Genomic DNA, 22,039 nt, shown 5'->3' on the forward strand with positions numbered 1-22,039 from the left:
ATAATATTTGCAGAGAGAGTTAGATTTGGGTGGGTTATTTTGTTTCTGTGCAGGGTAAATACTGCCTGCTTTATTTTTACACTGCAATTTAGATTTCAGTTTGAACACACCCCACCCAAATCTAACTCTCTCTGCACGTTATATCTGCCCACCCTGCAGTGCACATGGGCCCTCATTCCGAGTTGTTCGCTCGTTATTTTCCTTCGCATCGGTGCGATTTTCCGCTAACTGTGCATGCGCAATGTTCGCACTGCGGCTGCGTCAAGTAAATTTGCTAAGAAGTTTAGTATTTTACTCACGGCATTACGAGGATTTTTCTTCGTTCTGGTGATCGGAGTGTGATTGACAGGAAGTGGGTGTTTCTGGGCGGAAACTGGCCGTTTTATGGGTGTGTGTGAAAAAACGCTGCTGTATCTGGGAAAAACGCGGGAGTGGCTGCAGAAACGGGGGAGTGCCTGGGCAAACGCTGGGTGTGTTTGTGACGTCAAACCAGGAACGAAACTGACTGAACTGATCGCAGTGGCTGAGTAAGTCTCGAGCTACTCAGAAACTGCTAAGAAATTTCTATTCGCAATTTTGCGAATCTTTCGTTCGCAATTCTGCTAAGCTAAGATTCACTCCCAGAGGGCGGCGGCTTATCGTGTGCACTGCTGCGAAAAGCGGCTAGCGAGCGAACAACTTGGAATGAGGGCCATGGTTTTGCCCAACTGCTAACAAATTTGTTGCTGCAATCAACTCTGAATTTGGCCCTTAGTTCATTGATTTATGGTTAATTCAGTCAGTTAGTTTAGGTAATTGAATTATGGTTATTCCTGTCAGATATTACAGTTTATTAAAGTTTTTATCCAAATCCATCCAGTGGGAGTCCCAGAACAGACTTCATGGGGGGAATTCAAATGTTTGGAAAGTCAGTTGGGTGTCTGGTGTACGCAAACGGGAGGTTCGACCAGGAGCTCAACCCCCTACTATGTCTTCTGGGATCCCATATTACCACTCTGTGAAGTTTTTATTCAAATCCATCCAGTAGAAGGCTCAGAGCAGGCTCCTGGGTAAAAGTTCTATCCAGCGTACACCAACTGGGATCCTAATACCCCTAAAACCTGGTCAGGATCCAACTGTACCATGTCGCATTGGTTTCATCCTAATCGGTGTGGGGGTGTCCGAATGCATAACTGGACAGACAGACAAACAAACAAACAAACAAACAGACCAATGAATTTTATATATAAGATGGCAGAGGTTCCCAAACTGCCATTACAGTCTAGGTTTTAAGAATATCCATGCTGAACCAAGATGGTTAAATCAAATTGACTGCGGGGGATGCATTTGGCATTGTGGCGGTCAGGGCCAACGCCAGAATCCCAACACCACTCTGGAGACCGGTGCTGGAACATTGACAGTTGACATTCCAAAGGCAAGTTCTGGGGTACGGGTTGAGGGTCAGGGTTGGGGTTAGTCACTGGGGAGGGGGTTAGGGTTAGGCACGAAGGGGTGGTTAGTTATAGCACCCCCCCAACCCACACCAAGGGTTAGCCATAGCTGCCACCTCTGGAGATTTAGGGCCGGGCATGGTTAAAATACTTACCCTGTCCAGTTTCGGGATCTTCAGTGTCAGGATGCTGCTGTCGGTCATGTGACTGCCTGCATCCCAACCACCAATTTTACATAACGAACCCGATTGGGGTAGTAATACCCCTTTCACACTGCTACTGCTGAGTCGCATCTGAGATTTGTACACGGGTGAGACTTGGCGAGACCCCTTTCGGATAGACGGCCCGATCTGGCTTATTGCCTGGTTGGGGACATCACCGCAGACGAGATTAGATGATCTCCAAGCGCCGCGTCTTCCTATGGTGTAAACAGGTCACATCGACCCGGCTTATGCGTTCACACCATTCCATGTGTTCAACCCTGCTTGCTACCTGAGTTGAAATACCGGGTTCCTCGACCTGGATTTTTCCAACTGGGCCCTTTCAGACTGCGTCGCAACCTGGGTTGCTGTGCGTTAATGTGCAATAACCCGGGTTATTGCTGGCAGTATGAAAGGGGAATAATTACGTCACCTGTGCTCAAGCATGAATATCCTTAAAATATGGACTGTAGTGGCACAGTTTGGGAACTTCTGGCATATGGGTTTTGCAGTCTGAAGGAGTGCTGTCAAGAAATATATCATTTATCAGATACATTGTATTGCCTTTGTTTTATTGCTAAGATTGACACCAACACTTTTTCAGCTGTGGAAGATGTTTCTGTGAAAGTGTAGCTGAATAGACAGAGAGGGTAATTTATAACCCTAAACACTGGGCTGCTAACTTTGTTTTCCTGCGTTCAGATAGTCGCCGCCTCCAGGGGGAGTGTAAATTCGCCATGCAAGTGTGCGATCCCATGTGTACGCAGAGCTGCAAAAATCCACTTTGTGCAGTCTCTGCGCAGCCTAGGACTTACTCCTACAGTGCGATCACATCAGGGTGATCGGGGCCGGAGCTGACGTCACACACCCTCCCTGAAAATGCTTGGGAACGCCTGTGTTTTTCTGGACACTCCCAATAAACGGTCAGTTACCACCCACAAACGGCTTCCTCCTGTCAATCACCTTGCGAACGCCTGTGAATTCGGATTTTTTGGCACCATCCCGTCGCTGACCGGCAATGGCCTTTGTTGTTGTCCTCCGCACGTGCGCATTGCGGTGCATACGCATGCAAAGTTACTACCTGATCGCCCGCTGTGCAAAAACGCACAGCAGCTATCAGGTTTGAACCACACCCAGAATGCTTTGCTGCAGAGGCACAATCTCATTCAGAAGAGTGTTATTGTCTGTTATAGGGGGTCATTCCGAGTTGATCGCTAGCTGCCGATGTTCGCTGCGTAGCGATCAGTTAAAAAAACTGCAAAACTATGCATGCGTATGGGGCGCAATGCGCACGTGCGGCGTACGGGTACAAAGAGCACTGCTTCTAGTGATGACTCCATTCGCACAGCCGATCGCAAGGAGATTGACAGGAAGTGGGAGTTTATGGGTGTCAACTGACCGTTTTCTGGGAGTGTTTGGAAAAACGCAGGTGTGTCCAGGCGTTTGCAGGGCGGGTATCAGCTTATGTATCATTTCTATGTTTTAGTAGCTTAAATCAGGAGATTTTACAGAAATCTCCTGCAAAAGGCATACTACCTGTGAAGATCACAGCCCCAGTATCATCAATGGAGGAGCACTGACTGACCCCTATGTACCCAATTCCGAAAAAGTTAAGCTTTTTGAAGTATGTCCAGTTGGTTTACGACATCATCAAAGTGAAAATATCTGTTGCGATACTGACTGTTATAAATCATGGCAGCGCCACGGTTATTAATAAATAGGACCATTAGCCACAGTTATGCTCTCCTTCATGTTTTCACTAACAGTTATGTATACAGTTGTTGAAGTGGAAATTTGATGTTGGTGGGATGGAAAGTGTAATGGGCCCTACACACTGGCAGATCCGCCGCCAAGCTGCCCGACGGCGGATACGGCCAACGGGCGAACCGGCGGGGGGGGGCAGTGACGGGGGAGTGAAGTTTCTTCACTCCCCTTGTCACCCGGCTCCATAGCAGTGCAGGCAAATATGGACAAGATTGTCCATATTGGCCTGCATGCACAAGCGACGGGGCACCAGCGATGAACGAGCGGGGGGCCGCGCATCGTTCATCGCTGGTGCCTCCACACTGAAAGATATGAACGGTATCTCGTTCATTAATGAACGAGATCGTTCATATCTTTGGGTATTATCGTCCAGTGTGTAGGGCCCATAAGTGTGTGGAATAAGATGGTTTTGCAAGTGACTGTATGGCACACCGCAGTATACATACACTGCTAGAGCAACAGGACAGACCCTTGGCGGGGAGAAAGTGGACCCTCCGGGGGTTACAGATCAGGACAGAGCTGGGAAAGCGGAAGAGAAGGTCATAGCAGCAGACAGACAGAGCGGGGATTAGGTGGGGTGGAGAATCAGGATGAAGGTGGGTGCAGAACAGAGCTGGATTAAGGCTTTGGGGGGCCCGGGGCATTTAAGACTGGGGGGCCCTCATTCAGATGTGGACGGAGTAGCTATCGCTGCTGCTTACATAAAAGCAGCGATAGCACTAATGTGGTAATGCAGCAGTAGGCATCATGCCTCCAGCTGCATTACTGATACAAACTATGTCCAAGGATGGGGATTTAGTTGGTCACAATACCGACGGCTACATCCCGAACCCCCTAAATCTCGACAAGCATTGGCTGGCTGCGTGACCCAAGGGGTTGCGCAAGCCGGCCGCCACAATACCTACCAAGAGGCCAGGAAATATCCGTCCTCTGACAGAGAGCCTGGCCTACTGTGTCCCCGGAGACACGCCTCTGTTTGGAGAAATGGAGGCCGTCGCTGCCCCCAAACGGCATCAGACTGTCAATCACTGACAATCTGATGCCGCCTTTTGTCTGTCGCCACAGACCCGTACTGCGCACATGTAGTACGGGTCTGGTCCATGCACAAAGTACTGAACATCGGTACTCTGCTGCATGAGCCGCTACTCATCCACATCTCAATAAGAGCCATAGTGCTCAAGCCTTCTGTGTGTACATAAACAGGGAGCATGGACACACGTCACGCAAAAATTTCACTTCACGCAGGGGGCATGCACATCACTTCCCCAGCTGCTGTGCTGCCCCCAGCATCATTCATACAGCAGGTGGGAGCGTTCCATCCGTACCTTTTCTCCAGCCTACACGTGGGACAGTACCCGAAAAACAGGACGGTCCCACTAAAACATGATGGTTGGCAGGAAATGCATGCGTTCATACTCATATATACACACACACACACACACACACACACACACACACACACACACACACACACACACACACACACACACACACACAATAAATATATATATATATATACACACACACACATATATACAGTATATATATATATATATAAAAACACATAAGCATACATACAGTCTCACACGTATACACATGCATATATACTGTTACACACTGACAGTTACACACTTATACACATACATTCACACAGACACATACATTCACAAACATAGTCACACACTTATACACATATATACATTTGTCACACTCAGTCAGAAACATATACACCTACCACAGGGTAATGTACCCCCTGTGACCCCCCCTTAATCCGGCTAATGGTGCAGAGGGGTACTTAGCAGTTGACTGAGAGTGGTGGAGTGGGACAGAGTGGGGGGTGGGATGGCACGGAGGAGCGGGCATAGAGGTACATATGGTACAGAGTGAGGGACGAGACAGAGCGAAGCTGTGGACAAACGGATTGTCCTGGGTCCTTTTACTAGTATCTTTTGCTGCCACAATTAACTTCTAAAAAGTTCTAGAAATCTATGGTGATGTCTGGGATCATAAAGCAAGAGATATCTTCAATATGGTGTATCATTTGTTCAATTGTAGAAACAATTACAGCCTGATTATGAGGTGGGAGTAAAGCAAAAGAGAGCAAATAATTGCACCTTTTCAAAACCAAGCTGCACTGCAGGTGGGGGAGAATTAGATGTGAGTGGGGCATGTCCAAACTCAAATATAAATTGCTGTGTTTTAAAATAAAGTAGCCAGTATTTACCCTTCATGCACATAAATAAATAAATAAATGTATTTACAGTGCCACATGGTTTGTCCAGTTGCAGAGTTAAGGGCCATATACACGGGAGAGATGTGTGCTGAGCGAACCGCTCAGCACACATCTCTCCCACCGCTCAGCATAGCGCGATGTGTGCTTATGTGTTACCCTTCATGCACATAAATAAATAAATAAATGTATTTACAGTGCCACATGGTTTGTCCAGTTGCAGAGTTAAGGGCCATATACACGGGAGAGATGTGTGCTGAGCGAACCGCTCAGCACACATCTCTCCCACCGCTCAGCATAGCGCGATGTGTGCTGAGCGATGCGGGGGAGGACGGGGGGCCGCTCATTTCACCCAGCGGGTGAAATGAGTGACGTGGTAGATTGAGTCTGCATGCAGGACAATCTAGCACCGGCGATAGCGATGTGCGGCTATCGCTGTGAGGGATACACACGAGTGATCTGTTCTTAAAATCTAAGCAATCTAGTCAGATTGCTTACATTTTAAGCATGGATCTCTCCATGAGTACCCCCCTTTACTTGATTTTTTTTTTGTTGCTTTCCTTCCATCTCAGATCAGGCCCTTAATTATGTCCTTAAACACATTAAGGAGTCTATTTACTAAGCCTTGGAAAGAGATAAAGTACAGATGGGTCCACATTTATCTTGACCTTTAATAGGATTAACTGAGACTGGCCAGTCAGACTTAATCCCCTGATGTAATGACTTAATCCCCTGTTGTATTGTTCTCTGTATTGTATTGCAGTTGAGAACAATAGATGAAGGGTTTGTGCTAATAAATAATGTTGTGCCTAGGCGCAGAAAACTACTCAAGATAACCGTGGACCCATCTGTACCAGCCAATCAGCTCATAACTGCCATGTTACCGGCTGGGTTTGAAAAATGGCAGTTAGGAGCTGGTTGGCTGGTATTTTATCTCCATCTGCTTTATCTCTCTCCAAGGCTTAGTACATAGACTCCTGAAACACCTTTTCCCACACATTTTAAGGTCAGAATTAGCTTGATAAATATGTCCCAAAATCTTTGCCCTCAACACTTCTATTCCTTCCTACAGTATGATTCAGACTCCTAATGCATCTACATTAATAATATGAATGGTTACAGAATATATTCCTTTAACCATTTAACCTTACTTGGGACCTGAGAGGAAGTATAGAATTAATTTTAAGGTCAGATCAAACAGATCATCAGCGGCGGGATATAATGGAGTCCTAGGTGTGGGATGCCGGACGATCGCGGACTTTTTTTAAAGGGGCAATCACTTATAAAGCATTGGTTTGCCTTGTAAATGACTGTCCCTTTAAAAAAAACATCCAAGTTCAGCCGGCATCGCGCATGTCAGGCAAACTTGGACTCTATTACACGTATCTGTTCTCATTTCAAACTGATGGATGGCTTAATAATAAAGCTAGAGTTTCTATTTTTTTTTAAATAATATTTTGCACAAATTATTTGGAATGTTTCCTACACAAAGTTAATCAGCAGTTATTGTGGTAATTAGTATACTGGGCCATCTAATTATACACAGCGGACATAACATTTGTGATTGTCTCACAACAGCATCAGTGATTTATACCTGTTTTAAAATTGTGATGCATCTGGCATTCTATTCATCGTTTTTCCACAAAATGAAAATATAAAACTCAATAATATATGAGATTGGGGGTAATTCCAAGTTGATCGCAGCAGGAAATTTTTTATCAGTTGGGCAAAACCATGTGCAGTGCAGGGGGGGCAGATATAACATGTGCAGAGAGAGTTAGATTTGGGTGTGGTGTGTTCAATCTGCAATCTAAATTGCAGTGTAAAAATAAAGCAGCCAGTATTTACCCTGCACAGAAACAAAATACCCCACCCAAATCTAACTCTCTCTGCAAATGTTATATCTGCCCCCCCTGCTGTGCACATGGTTTTGCCCAACTGCTAAAAAATTTCCTGCTGCGATCAACTTGGAATTACCCCCATTGTAAAGACAATCGCCATGCTATTAATTGATTCTGAAAATACAAAAATGTGTATTGGTGAGAATGACCTCATGCATGCAAATTATTAAATATATAGGGCAGTGGTTCCCAATCTGGGTGCCTCGGGCATGGGGCGAACTACCATTGGTGAAGCAGATGCACTGCACTGGGGCCCCTGAGGACCAAGGGGCCCACTGCTTCCAAGATCAGCAATGAGTTTTCCCCTATTCCTCCGCAGACCATTTTGAGCGATGTAGGATGAATGGCCAGGTGCAGAGAGCAAATGAGGCCCTACTGCCCCTTACCTTAGGGAGTCAGGGCTGATCTTGGGCGGGATGTATTAAGATACATCGCCGGCCCTCGGCGCTTATCGCAGAGATGTTGATCGCATATGTACTAACATATGCGATCAATATCGCAATGTGTTGACGGAGGCCCCCCGCGATACCTGTGAGGTAGTCTGCGGGGGTCTTCATCACCTCCCCGGGATCTTCACACTGCCTAGACACCGGGAAGCAGCAGTAGGCTGCCCCCGGCGCCTCCTCCTCCCCCCTGCAGCCGGAAGGACCTCCGGCTGCGTTGCTAGGGGTAGGAGGTGGAGGAGGAGATTGCCTTCTGGTACCAGGGCACCCTGGAGGAAGGTATGCCGGGAGGGGGGTCAGCATCTACGGCGGAGGCGGCGGGTTGCGGCGGTCGGCGATAAGAAGCCCATAGGCTTCTATAGGGTATCGCCATCCAGAGATGGCGATACCCTTGACGGCGAAAACGCTGCGGTAGGGTCTTAGTACATTTGAAAATGTGGTAATACACCCGTTTTTGGGGGTTTTACCGCATTTTTCCTTTAGTATATCCCGCCCCTTGTGTTTGCTGGACTGATAGAGGAGTCCTGCCTCCTAACCAGTGCTAGAAAAATAGGTTCAGGAATTCCCGTGGGTGGGCAGTGGTGGGCGGTGCTGTGGGTAATGTGGGAGGAGCTACAGTGGGGTGGACACCTTTGCAAGTATAAAGAATTTGTAGGCGTGCACCACAAAAAAGGAGTATGGTCTCGCTGTAAGGGACGTGGCTTTGCTGCAAGGGCCATGGCATTGCAGGAAAAGACTACCTTATACCCCAGTTTTGCAACCACATGCCCAGGCATTGCCTACCACAGGAAAAAAAATCCTGATTCATGCCCCTTACATTATTTGTAATTTTTCCTCCGTATATTAGTGCCCATTACACATTATGCCACCCACCGTAATGCCCATTACACAGTATGCCACACACCATAATGCCTATTGCACAATATGCCACACACCATAATACCTATTACACAATATGCCACACACTGTAATGTCTACAACACAATATGCCACACACCATAATGCCCATTACAAAATATTCCACACACCGTAATGATGGTTACACATTATGCCACACACTGCAATGTCTATTACACGTTTTGCCACACACTGTAATGCCTATTACACAATATGGCATTACAGTGCCTTGATCTAGTATTCACCACTGCCTTGATCTAGTTTTCACCAGACTGTGCTCCGTCTCTGAACTCACTAACACTCCTTTACCCCTCTCAGATCACAACCTTATCACCTGCATGCTCTCGTCCGTTAATTCAAACTCTGTGTTGCTGAAGTCCTCCAATCCACTTCAAATCCGCAGAAATATTAACACAATTAATCTTCAAGAACTTTCCACTTCACTCCAACAACTGCTTTCACCTATTTCTGCATTCACCTCTCCTGAGATGGCTGTATCACACCTGAATGAGACTCTAGAACTAGCCCTTGATGAAGTGGCTCCAGCTACCCATCACACTCCACGTAGGCCTAGATGTCAACCATGGCACTCCAAATTAACAAGACAACTACAAAAATACACGTAAACTTGAACGTCAATGGCGTAAATCTCGTATTTCAAGTGACTTCCTCACTTTTAAGACTGTCTACCACACTTATAGAAATGCCCAGGACACTGCCAAACAAACATATTTCCAAACTCTTATCTCTGCTCAAGCCTCTAACTCCAAACGACTCTTTAATACATTTAAATCACTTCGGAATCCTCCCTCACCTACCCCACCAGCCACTATCAAGGCACAGCATCTTGCTTCCTAATTCAATGAGAAGATTGATAAGATCCCAGATAAAATGGTATGCTCTTCAGCAGCCAGTGACCTGCTCTGTTCTTTACCTGAATCCTCTGGCACTCTCTCTTCATTTGATCTCACAAATGAAGATGAAGTATCATCACTCTTCTCATCCTGCTTCTCTACTACCTCTCCTCTTGATCCTTTACCCTCACAAATAAGTAAAGCTCTGTCTCTGGTGCTCATCCCTATCTTAACTAACATCTGTAATCTCTCTCTCTCTCTACTGGTATTTTTCCTTCACTCTTCAAGCATGCAGTGATTACTCCCATTTCTCTGACGTCCTAGTGGATGCTGGGAACTCCGTAAGGACCATGGGGAATAGCGGCTCCGCAGGAGACTGGGCACATCTAAAGAAAGCTTTAGGACTAGCTGGTGTGCACTGGCTCCTCCCCCTATGACCCTCCTCCAAGCCTCAGTTAGATTTCTGTGCCCGACGAGAAGGGTGCACACTAGGGGCTCTCCTGAGCTCTTTGTGAAAGTTTTAGTTTAGGTTTATTATTTTCAGTGAGACCTGCTGGCAACAGGCTCACTGCATCGTGGGACTAAGGGGAGAAGAAACGGACTCACCTGCGTGCAGAGTGGATCGGGTTTCTTAGGCTACTGGACATTAGCTCCAGAGGGACGATCACAGGTTCAGCCTGGATGGGTCCCGGAGCCGCGCCGCCGGCCCCCTTACAGAGCCAGAAGAGCGAAGAGGTCCGGTGAAATCGGCGGCAGAAGACGATCCTGTCTTCAGATAAGGTAGCGCACAGCACCGCAGCTGTGCGCCATTGCTCTCAGCACACTTCACACTCCGGTCACTGAGGGTGCAGGGCGCTGGGGGGGCAGCGCCCTGAGACGCAATAAATCGATAAAACCTTATATGGCTAAAATAAATGCATCACATATAACTCCTGGGCTATATGGATGCATTTAACCCCTGCCAAAACATATAGAAAAACGGATGATAAGGACGCCGAGAAAGGGGCGGAGCCTATCTCCTCAGCACACTGGCGCCATTTTCCCTCACAGCTCAGTTGGAGGGAAGCTCCCTGGCTCTCCCCTGCAGTCACTACACTACAGAAAGGGGTTAAAAAAGAGAGGGGGGCACAAATTAGGCGCAGTATAAACAATACAGCAGCTATAAAGGGAAAAACACTTATATAAGGTTATCCCTGTATATATATAGCGCTCTGGTGTGTGCTGGCAAACTCTCCCTCTGTCTCCCCAAAGGGCTAGTGGGTCCTGTCCTCTATCAGAGCATTCCCTGTGTGTGTGCTGTGTGTCGGTACTTTTGTGTCGACATGTATGAGGAGAAAAATGATGTGGAGACGGAGTAGAGTGTCTGTAATAGTGTTGTCACCCCCTAGGGGGTCGACACCTGAGTGGATGTACTGTTGAAATTGCGTGACAGTGTCAGCTTTGTATAAAAGACAGTGGTTGACATGAGACAGCCGGCTACTCAGCTTGTGCATGTCCAGATGTCTCATACAGGGGCTCTAAAGCGCCCGTTACCTCAGATACAGACGCCGACACGGATACTGGCTCCTGTGTCGACGTGAAGAGACAACCGTGATTTCCAATAGGGCCACACATTGCATGATTGAGGCAATGGAAAATGTTTACACTTTTCTGATAATATGAATACCACCAAAAAAAGGGGTATTATGTTTGGTGAGGAAAAACTTCCTATAGTTTTCCTGAATCTGAAAAATAAAATGAGGTGTGTGATGATGCGTGGGTTTTCCTCCGATAACAATTGATAATTCTAAAAAGTTATTGGCAGTATACCTTTTCCCGCCAGTGGTTAGGGTGCGTTGGGAAACACCCCCTACAGGGGATAAGGCGCTCACACGATTGTAAGAACAAGGGCTCTACCCTCTCTTGAGATGGCCGCCCTTAAGGATCCTGCTGATAAAAAGCAGGAGGGTATCCTAAAATGTATTGACACACATACTGGTGTTATACTGCGACCAGCAATCGCCTCAGCCTGGATGTGCAGTGCTGGGTGGCGTGGTCGGATTCCCTGACTGGAAATATTGATATCCTAGATAAGGACAGTATATTATTGCCTATAGAGCAATTAAAAGATGCTTTTCTATATATACATGATGCACAGCGGAATATTTGCCGACTGGCATCAAGTATAAGTGCTTTGTATCTACCAGTAAAGTGGTCAGGGATTCCAAACGGCATTTGGAATTGCCTTAAAAAAGGGGATGTACCTTAGGTCGCCTCTCAAAATAAGACGCCGTATTATCAGGCGCAGTCCTGGTTGGCAAGCGGACAAAAGGGTTCCTCTTTTCTGCTCGTGACAGAGGGAGAGGAAAATGGCTGCAGAGATCAGCCAGTTCCCAGGAACAGAAACCCTTTTCCGCCGCTGCCAAGCCCTCAGTATGACGCTAGGGCTTTACAAGTTCAGGCACGGTGGGGGCCCGTTCTCAGTGAATTTCAGTGCGCAGTGGGCTCACTCGCAAGTAGACCCCTGGATCCTTCAGGTAATATTTCAGGGGTACAAATTGGAATTCGAGACGTATTCCCCTCGCCGTTTCCAAAAAGTCTGTTTTACCGACGTCTCCCGCTGTCAGGGAGGCAGTTTTGGAAGCCATTCACAAGCTGTATTCCCAGCAGGTGATAATTAAGGTACACCTCCTGCAACAGGGAACGGGGTATTATTCCACACTATTGTGGTACCGAAGCCAGACGGCTCGGTGAGACCGATTTTAAAATCTAAAATCTTTGAACACTTACATGCAGAGGTTCAAATTCAAAATTGAGTCACTCAGAGCAGTGATTGCAAACCTGGAAGAAGGGGACTACATGATGTCTCGGGACATCAAGGATGCTTACCTTCATGTCAAAATTTACCCTTCTCACCAAAGGTATCTCAGGTTATGGTACAGAACTGTCACTATCAGTTCAGACGCTGCCGTAGGGATGGTCCACGGCACCCCGGGTCTTTACTGAAGTAATGACCGAAATGATGATATTCCTTCGAAGGAAGGGAATTTTAGTTATCCTTTACTTGGACGATTCCCTGATAAGGGTAAGATCCAGAGAACAGTTGGAGGTCGGTGTAGCACTATCGCAGGTAGTGTTGCGGCAGCACGAGTGGATTCTCAATATTCCAAAATCGCAGCTGGTTCCGACGACTTGTCTTCTGTTCCTAGGGATGATCCTGGACACAGTCCAGAAAGAAGGTGTTTCTCCCGGAGGAGAAAGCCAGGGAGTTATCCGAGCTAGTCAGGAACCTCCTAAAACCGAACCAAGTTTCAGTGCATCAATGCACAAGGGTTCTGGGTAAAAATGGTGGCTTCCTACGAAGCAATCCCATTCGGCAGATTCCACACAAGAACTTTCCAGTGGAACCTACTGGACAAATGGTCCGGGTCGCATCTTCAGATGCATCAGCGGATAACCCTGTCACCAAGGACAAGGGTGTCCCTCCTGTGGTGGTTGCAGAGTGCTCATCTTCTAGAGGGCCGCAGATTCGGCATTCAGGACTGGGTCCTGGTGACCACGGATGCCAGCCTGCGAGGCTGGGGAGCAGTCACACAGGGAAGAAATATCCAGGGCTTATGGTCAAGCCTGGAGACAAAAATATCCTGGAACTAAGGGCCATTTACAATGCCCTAAGTCAAGCAAAACCTCTGCTTCAGGGTCAACCGGTATTGATCCAGTCGGACAACATCACGGCTGTCGCCCACGTAAACAGACAGGGCGGCACAAGAAGCAGGAGGGCAATGGCAGAAGCTGCAAGGATTCTCTGCTGGGCGGAAAATCATGTGATAGCACTGTCAGCAGTGTTCATTCCGGGAGTGGACAACTGGGAAGCAGACTTCCTCAGCAGACACGACCTCCACCCGGGGGAGTGGGGACTTCACCCAGAAGTCTTCCAACTGATTGTAAACCGTTGGGAAAAACCAAAGGTGGACATGATGGCGTCCCGTCTTAACAAGAAACTGGACAGATATTGCGCAAGGTCAAGGGACCCTCAGGCAATAGCGGTGGACGCTCTGGTGACACCGTGGGTGTACCAGTCAGTGTATGTGTTCCCTCCTCTGCCTCTCATACCAAAAGTACTGAGAATCATAAGAAGGAGAGGAGTAAGAACGATACTCGTGGTTCCGGATTGGCCAAGAAGGACTTGGTACCCGGAACTTCAAGAGATGCTCACGGAAGACCCGTGGCCTCTACCTCTAAGAAAGGACCTGCTCCAGCAGGGGCCTTGTCTGTTCCAAGACTTACCGCGGCTGCGTTTGACGGCATGGCGGTTGAACGCCGGATCCTGAAGGAAAAAGGCATTCCAGATGAAGTCATCCCTACCCTGGTCAAAGCCAGGAAGGATGTAAGCGCAAAACATTATCACCGCATTTGGCGAAAATATGTTGCGTGATGTGAGGCCAAAAAGGCCCCTACAGAGGAATTTCAACTAGGTCGTTTCCTCCATTTCCTGCAGACAGGACTGTCTATGGGCCTAAAATTAGGGTCCATTAAGGTTCAAATTTTGGCCCTGTCGATTTTCTTCCAGAAAGAACTGGCTTCAGTACCTGAAGTTCAGACATTGGTAAAAGGGGTACTGCATATACAACCTCCTTTTGTGCCTCCAGTGGCATCTTGGGATCTCAATGTTGTTTTGAGGTTCCTTAAGTCACATTGGTTGAACCACTCACCACTGTGGACTTAAAATATCATCTCACATGGAAGGTGATGATGCTGTTAGCCCTGGCTTCAACCAGGCGTGTGTCAGAATTGGCGGCTTTTATCATATAAAAGCCCTTACTTAATTTTTCATTCTGACAGGGCAGAATTGAGGACTCGTCCTCAATTTCTCCCTAAGGTGGTTTCTGCTTTTCACATGAACCAACCTGTTGTGGTGCCTGCGGCTACTAGGGACTTGGAGGACTCCAAGTTACTTGACGTTGTCAGGGCCCTGAAAATATATGTTTCCAGGACGGCTGGAGTCAGAAAATCTGACTCGCTGTTTATCCTGTATGCACCCAACAAGCTGGGTGCTCCTGCTTCTAAGCAGACTATTGCTCGTTGGATTTGTAGTACAATTCAGCTTGCACATTCTGTGGCAGGCCTGCCACAGCCAAAATCTGTAAAAGCCCATTCCACAAGGAAAGTGGGCTCATCTTGGGCGGCTGCCCGAGGGGTCTCGGCTTTACAACTTTGCCGAGCAGCTATTTGGTCAGGGGCAAACACGTTTGCTAAATTCTACAAATTTGATACCCTGGCTGAGGAGGACCTGGAGTTCTCTCATTCGGTGCTGCAGAGTCATCCGCACTCTCCCGCCCGTTTGGGAGCTTTGGTATAATCCCCATGGTCCTTACGGAGTTCCCAGCATCCACTAGGACGTCAGAGAAAATAAGATTTTACTTACCAATAAATCTATTTCTCGTAGTCCGTAGTGGATGCTGGGCGCCCATCCCAAGTGCGGATTGTCTGCAATACTTGTACATAGTTATTGTTAACTAAATCGGGTTATTGTTGTTGTGAGCCATCTTTTCAGAGGCTCCTTCATTGTTATCATACTGTTAACTGGGTTCAGATCACAAGTTGTACGGTGTGATTGGTGTGGCTGGTATGAGTCTTACCCGGGATTCAATATCCTTCCTTATTATGTACGCTCGTCCGGGCACAGTATCCTAACTGAGGCTTGGAGGAGGGTCATAGGGGGAGGAGCCAGTGCACACCAGCTAGTCCTAAAGCTTTCTTTAGATGTGCCCAGTCTCCTGCGGAGCCGCTATTCCCCATGGTCCTTACGGAGTTCCCAGCATCCACTACGGACTACGAGAAATAGATTTATCGGTAAGTAAAATCTTATTTTTGAAAAAACTAAATTCTGACCCTAACGCTCTCTCAAACTACTGCTCTATCTCTCAGCTCCCTTGTCTCTCTAAGCTGCTTGAGAGACTTGCCTACACTCGACTCACACACTTCCTTAATTCACACACTTTATTGGACCCACTTCAGTCAGGCTTCCGTTCCCAACACTCCACAGAGACAGCACGGACTAAAGTGGTTAATGATTTGGTCACTACAAAGTCTAAAGGCCATTACTCACTACTTATTTTTCTAGAATTATCTGCTGCATTTGACACTGTTGACCACTCTCTTCTCATACAAACACTACAATCCCTAGGTTTTAAAGACACAGCCCTTTCTTGGTTCCTATCCTACCTATCTAATCGCTCCTTCAGTGTTCGCTTCTCTGAATCTACCTCCTCTTCGCTACCTTTTTCAGTTGGAGTACCGCAAGGCTCAGTCTTGGGTCCTCTGCTTTTCTCTATCTATACCTCATCTCTTGGTAAACTAATCAGCTCTTTTGGATTTCAGTATCATCTGTACGCAGATGATACTCAAATCTACCTATCCTCCCCTGATTTGTCTCTATCTGTACTGGGCCGTGTCACTGAATGCCTTTCTGCCATTTCACCTTGGATGACATCTCGCCACCTCAAACTTAATATTTCAAAGACAGAGTTAATTATATTTCCACCGGCCAATAGTAGGTACCAACCTGATATCTCTATCACTATTGAAATCTCGACAATCTACCCTACCCCAGAAGCTCGCTGCCTAGGTGTCATCCTTGACTCTGATCTGTCCTTTGTTCCCCACATGCATCTAAAAAAACATATCTAAAATACGACCATACCTTACACAAGACACTGCTTAAACTCTAATCCATGCTCTCATTATCTCCCGCATTAATTATTGCAATAGTCTCCTAACTGGTTTTCCCAAAACAAAACTCTCACCACTACAATCCATTCTGAATGCAGCTGCGAGGCTAATCTTCCTCGCTAGACGTTCATCGTCTCCAGATCCACTCTGTCAGTCCCTCCATTGGTTATCCGTATTCTACCGTATTCAATATAAAATACTTTTACTCACATACAAGGCCATTAACCAAACTATAACAATGTACATCACTTTGCTTATCTCAAAATATCTCCCAACCCAACCTCTTCGCTCTTCACAAGACCTGCGTCTCTCATCCACACTCATTACTCGCTCCCAGTCACGATTGCAGGACTTTTACTCTGTGGAATGCTCTACCACGCACAATAAGACTCTCATCTAGTCTCCAAACCTTCAAGCATTCCCTGAAAGCTCACCTCTTGAGGCAAGCATATCAAATTCCAGAACCGCCCACATAACTTTCATAAACCTTCCTATCAAATTGCATCCACTCTGCACAGTCCACACCAGGGATGCACAGTCAGGGGAGGCAGGGGAGGCAGTGCCTCCCCTGTGATTAATTATTAAAATAATACAAAGAAGATACTTATGACACATATTCTGTGTCATAAGTATCTTCTTTATTTTAGTCTACTAATTTTAGGTCCTTAAAGTACTTTGAGAGGCACTGATAGCAGTGCTTCCCATAGATAATGGGAACAAGGACTGGGCGGGGGGTGGGGACAAGCACTGGGCTGTAAAAGCCCATTAAAAAAGATGGGGAAAGCGGCACTTAAACAAGTGCCTCACTGACAGGGACACCGCCCCTATGTCAGCGAGGCACCTGTGATTGGACAGCGGATCCAGTGCTGGATCCGCTGTCCAATCACTCACACGCAGCGCTGGAAGCGGAAGTGGTGGCGGTGACTGGCGTTGGAGCTAGCCGTGATGCCGGCTACAGCAGCAGTGGCCCTGAAGCAGGAGTCAGTGTGGTAATGGGCAGGACTCTCCCTTCTCATTCCTCCTCCGCAGCAGCATGATACCCAGGTTACTGTCTCTCTCTCTCTCTCTCCTTTCTCCCCCCCCCCCTCCTGTGGATTACTTCAAGAACGAAGTTTGTAAGTATAATTTAAATTTTTGCAGGTACCCCTATTGGATTCTACTGGTCAAGTGGTCATGATTCTCGGCGTTGGATGTAGGTAAGTATGTATGAGTGAGTGAGTGTGTAAGTGTGTTTTAATAAATTTTTACTTTCAAGGTGTGTGTGTTGTGTTTTTATTTGGATATTTTTTGTTGTTGTAGAACTACAGGTACCAGCAGGCCCATTATTTCCCCGCATGCTGGTACTTGAGGTTCTCCAAGTACCAGTAAGCGGGGGAGGTCAGCCCGGCACCCACCGCCCAGGGGTGCTGGGGACAGACTCGGGCTTCACCCCTGGCCCTTGGGTGTCTGGAGGGAGGGGACCCTTTGATTTAAGGGGTCCCCACTCCTCCAGGGAACCCTGGCGAGGGGTGACTAGTTGGGGGGGTAATGCCACGGCTGCAGGGACCTACATAAATGTGTCCCCCGGCTGTGGCATTATGTCCCTGGCTAGTGGAGCCCGGTGCTGGTTTTAAAAATACGGGGGACCCTTACGTCTTTTGTCCCCCGTATTTTTGGAACCAGGACCAGACTAAGAGCCCGGTGCTGGTTGTCTAAATATGGGGAACCCCTGTCTAATTTCCCCCCCAGTATTTAAACAACCAGGGCTGGCTCAAAGAGCCAGAGCCTGGTTATACTTAGGAGGGGGACCTCACACATTTTTTTTTTTTTACATTTTTTAACCCATTCAGACCCTTTTCCACAGATAAGCATGCACGGATCTCACTGATTTGTGCATGACTATCACAACACGCCAGCAAAAAGCAGGTCTATTTGAAAGCTCTTTTTTTTTTACAAATTCTATGCTTTCCTGGCAGTATTTGGCTATTGTCGGCAGTGATTGAGAATACAAATTCTTAGTAAATTACTGAGTTCTATTAAAAACAGCCGTGTTTGACCGCTGGTCTATTGATTCATATTTGTGTGGTCGGCAGTGTATCTCAATACGAATAGCCCCAACACTGCTGAGATTTGTGTTTAGTAAATTCCCGAGATGGCTTTTTTTTCTGTACTAACTCGAATGAAATCGAGACCTTAGTAAATATACCCCAGTGAGTCCAGTCTGGCCAGAGGGGGAGAGGGGCCACGATCCCCCGCTTCTCCCCTCTTCTCTCACTCTCTCTCTCCTGACCCCGGATTCCTGTTCAGGCTGCTCTTGTCACAGGCGATCCCTGCAGTTCTAAGCCCAGGTCCATGTAAGTAAATACCAATATAATTGTCTGTTCCCATCACCCTTTACTTCTCTCTTTTACACTCTCACCCACTGCTACTGCTGTTACCCTTACCCTGGCACCCACTACAGCCACCCTTTCCCCAGCATCACCCAGTGCTGTCATCCTCTCCCTGGCGTCACCCTCTCCCACTGCTGCCACCCTCTCCCTGGCATCACCCACTGCTGTCACCCTCTTTATGACATCACCCTCCCCGTCACCTTCTCAATGGCATCACCCACTGCTGTCACCCTCTCCCTGGTGACTCTCTCCCTGGCGTCACGCTCTTCCTGTTACCCTCTCCCTGGCGTCACCCACTCCCTGTCAGCCACTGCTGTCACCCTCTCTCTGGCGTCACCCTCTCCCTGTCACCCACTGCTGGTTATTTTGTTGTCCAAGACTTCCATTAACTTGGTAGCGCTGCATCCAAGGTGCTATTAAGTTAATGGAAGCCCTGGACAACAAAATTGCATTCATGTCCTCCTCCCACTCCCTTCCCAGTCCCAAACACTAATTTTTATTTTATTTTCTATAAAAATGTACAATATATCACAAGTATGATGAGCAGGCAGCGGGCATTGGTGGCATCGGACTGAGATGCAAATAAGTGGCGGAGGGCTGGGTCAGTTGATGGTGGGTGAGTTTGTAAGCCATTGTCGGTGGCAGCGGGCATCGGCTCAGGGGCAGTAGTGGGCTTTAGCTCAGCGGCGGTAGGGGTCATCGGCAGGATTTGGCGGACAATATGGCTGTAGTGCCTCAGCAGCCACTGACCTCATCGCACGCCACTGGTCCACACATATCCTCACATGTCTTCTCATTCTTCACTCTCCCTTCCTCTCAACCCTGGTTCATCATTGCTGTATGACCATATGATTCAGCCCACCAAGAACCTTAGCAATCTAGTGGACAACTATGCAATAGATAGCACCTATCCTTGTGTATGAATGCCTATTTCTCTATAGATTGTAAGCTCTATGACTGTTTGTTATTACCCAGTTTTGTTATATCATTGTTCTTTCCAATTATAAAGCGCAACGGAATTTGCTGCGCTATATAAGAAACTGTTAATAAATAAATAAAATAAATAATATGCGACACACCATAATGCCTATTACACGTTATGCTACACACCGTAACACCCATTATGCGTTCTGCCACACACCACAACGGCAATTACATATTATGCCACACACAGTTATGGCCCTGACACCATTTTATGCGCCACATACAATAATTCCCTATACAAATTAAGCCACACAGTAAGGCCTCTAATTACTTTTAAATTATCTGCCTGTTGTCAGAGGGGGAACAGGATGAAATACCTCCAATCAAAATCCTGATGGTTGAAATCCCGACATCAATTGACTGACGGTCAAAATCCCGACAAGGTCAAAATCCCGACATGGACAAAATACTGACATTTAAAATACCGACAAGGTCAAAATAGCGACATGTAAAATGCCGACATGTCAAAATACCAACATGAGGTTTTCATTTTTGTGTGGATGTCGACATAGGTCGACATGGAGACCATATAAGTGTACCGTGTGTGCTCGCCATGCTTTGGGCACACTATTATATTCCCCCTCCAGGTCCACTGGGATGGAAAAGTATGAACAAGTCGGTTCCAATGAAAAAATCATGAAAAACTCATGTCTGCATTTTGACCTGTCGGCATTTTACATGTCGGTATTTTGACCTTGTCGGTATTTTAAATGTCGGTATTTTGTCCATGTCGGGATTTTGACCTTGTCGGGATTTTGACCGTCGGTCTATTGCTGTCGGGATTTCGATTGGAGGTAAATTGACTGCATCCCATCAGGGGTTTCATGCACATTGTCAGGGGTTTCATGCACATTGCCAGGGGTCTCCTGCACGTTGCCAGGGGTTTCATGCGCGTTGCCAGGGGTTTCATGCGCGTCGCCAGGGGTTTCATGCGCATTGCCAGGGGTTTCATGTGTGTTGCCAGGGGTTTCATGTGCATTGCCAGGGGTTTCATGCGCATTGCCAGGGGTCTCGTGCTCATTGTCAGGGGTGTGGGAGGGTGCGGGCTGTGAGTATAGCCCCCACAGCCCCAGTAAACGTCCTGGCAGCTGCCCCATTAAAGTTTGGGAGGGTTGGTGTGTGCATCAATAAGTATACTGCTAGTCTTCCACAGCCCTCGCAGCCCCTTCAGTGGACTGATATGCATTGGGGACTGCGCAAGCGCTTCCGTCTATAGCACTGTAAAAAAAAACTCTTAAAATGCCCACCGCCAAGGAGACAGGCACTAGAGACAGGAGGAGACAGCGGCAGCTATTTCTGGTGTTTTTTTTGACACTGCTATAGATTGAAGCACTTCCGCTGTCCCCAGTGAATATCAAGATGGGGGCCTAGCAATATACTTAGTGATGCCCGCACCTACCCTCCTAAACTTTAATGGGGCAGTGGCCAGGACACTCCAGAACGCCGGGTTACGTCATTTTGAAGAACACCTTTAGGCATGGCATTCCGGAGCGTTTCGGCTGAACTATATCCCTGTTCCTAACAGTGCTGATAATCACAGCCAGTATATTGCCTCTAATTAACAGACAGCTGTATATTTTTTTTCTGATTCACTGTGATATAAAGGCAACTCACAACCTGTGAAACTGGCACTGTCAGAGTCTGCCTGACCAAGGGCCAAACTGACGAAAGCACAAAAGGCGGAAGCCACTGTCAGAAAGAGTAGAGGCCGTTGTGTTCCTGCCCCCACCAAGGTACATGCCACCTGTTCTCCGCACCATGCAGGACATTGTGCTTGTACCTCTATCACCCATTGTCTCTCCCTGTCACCCTTCCCCTGTCACCATCTGCCTTCCACTGTCACCTACTGCCTTCAACTGTTACCCTCTGCCTCCCGTTGTTACCCTCTGCCCCCCTTTGTCAACCTGTGCCTGTCACCCACTGGTGTGTGGCATATATTGAACTTGGGTTGGGGTGGAGAAGGGCGGCCCAAATTATATTTTTGCACCTGGGCCCACCACTCACAAGTTCTGCCTCTGGCTTCGGCAAACTTGCAGGGGTGCCCCGGGTTGGTATTTATGGTCAATGTAATAGGCAAAATCAGTGCTTGTGGTTTCCAATTATAAAATATGTGGACAAGCAGAAGTGAATCCTGTCCCTCACCTAAGGATGACATATAAGCACCATTTTATTTAATTGATTTTTTTTCCCCCTGAATTTCTCCAATAAACTTTTGGCCTAGGGGTGCCATGAAAAGGATTCTGATACTCTAGGGTG

The sequence above is a fragment of the Pseudophryne corroboree genome, chromosome 5 (genome assembly GCF_028390025.1).
Source record: "Pseudophryne corroboree isolate aPseCor3 chromosome 5, aPseCor3.hap2, whole genome shotgun sequence".
In the NCBI taxonomy this organism is placed as follows: Eukaryota; Metazoa; Chordata; class Amphibia; order Anura; family Myobatrachidae; genus Pseudophryne; species Pseudophryne corroboree.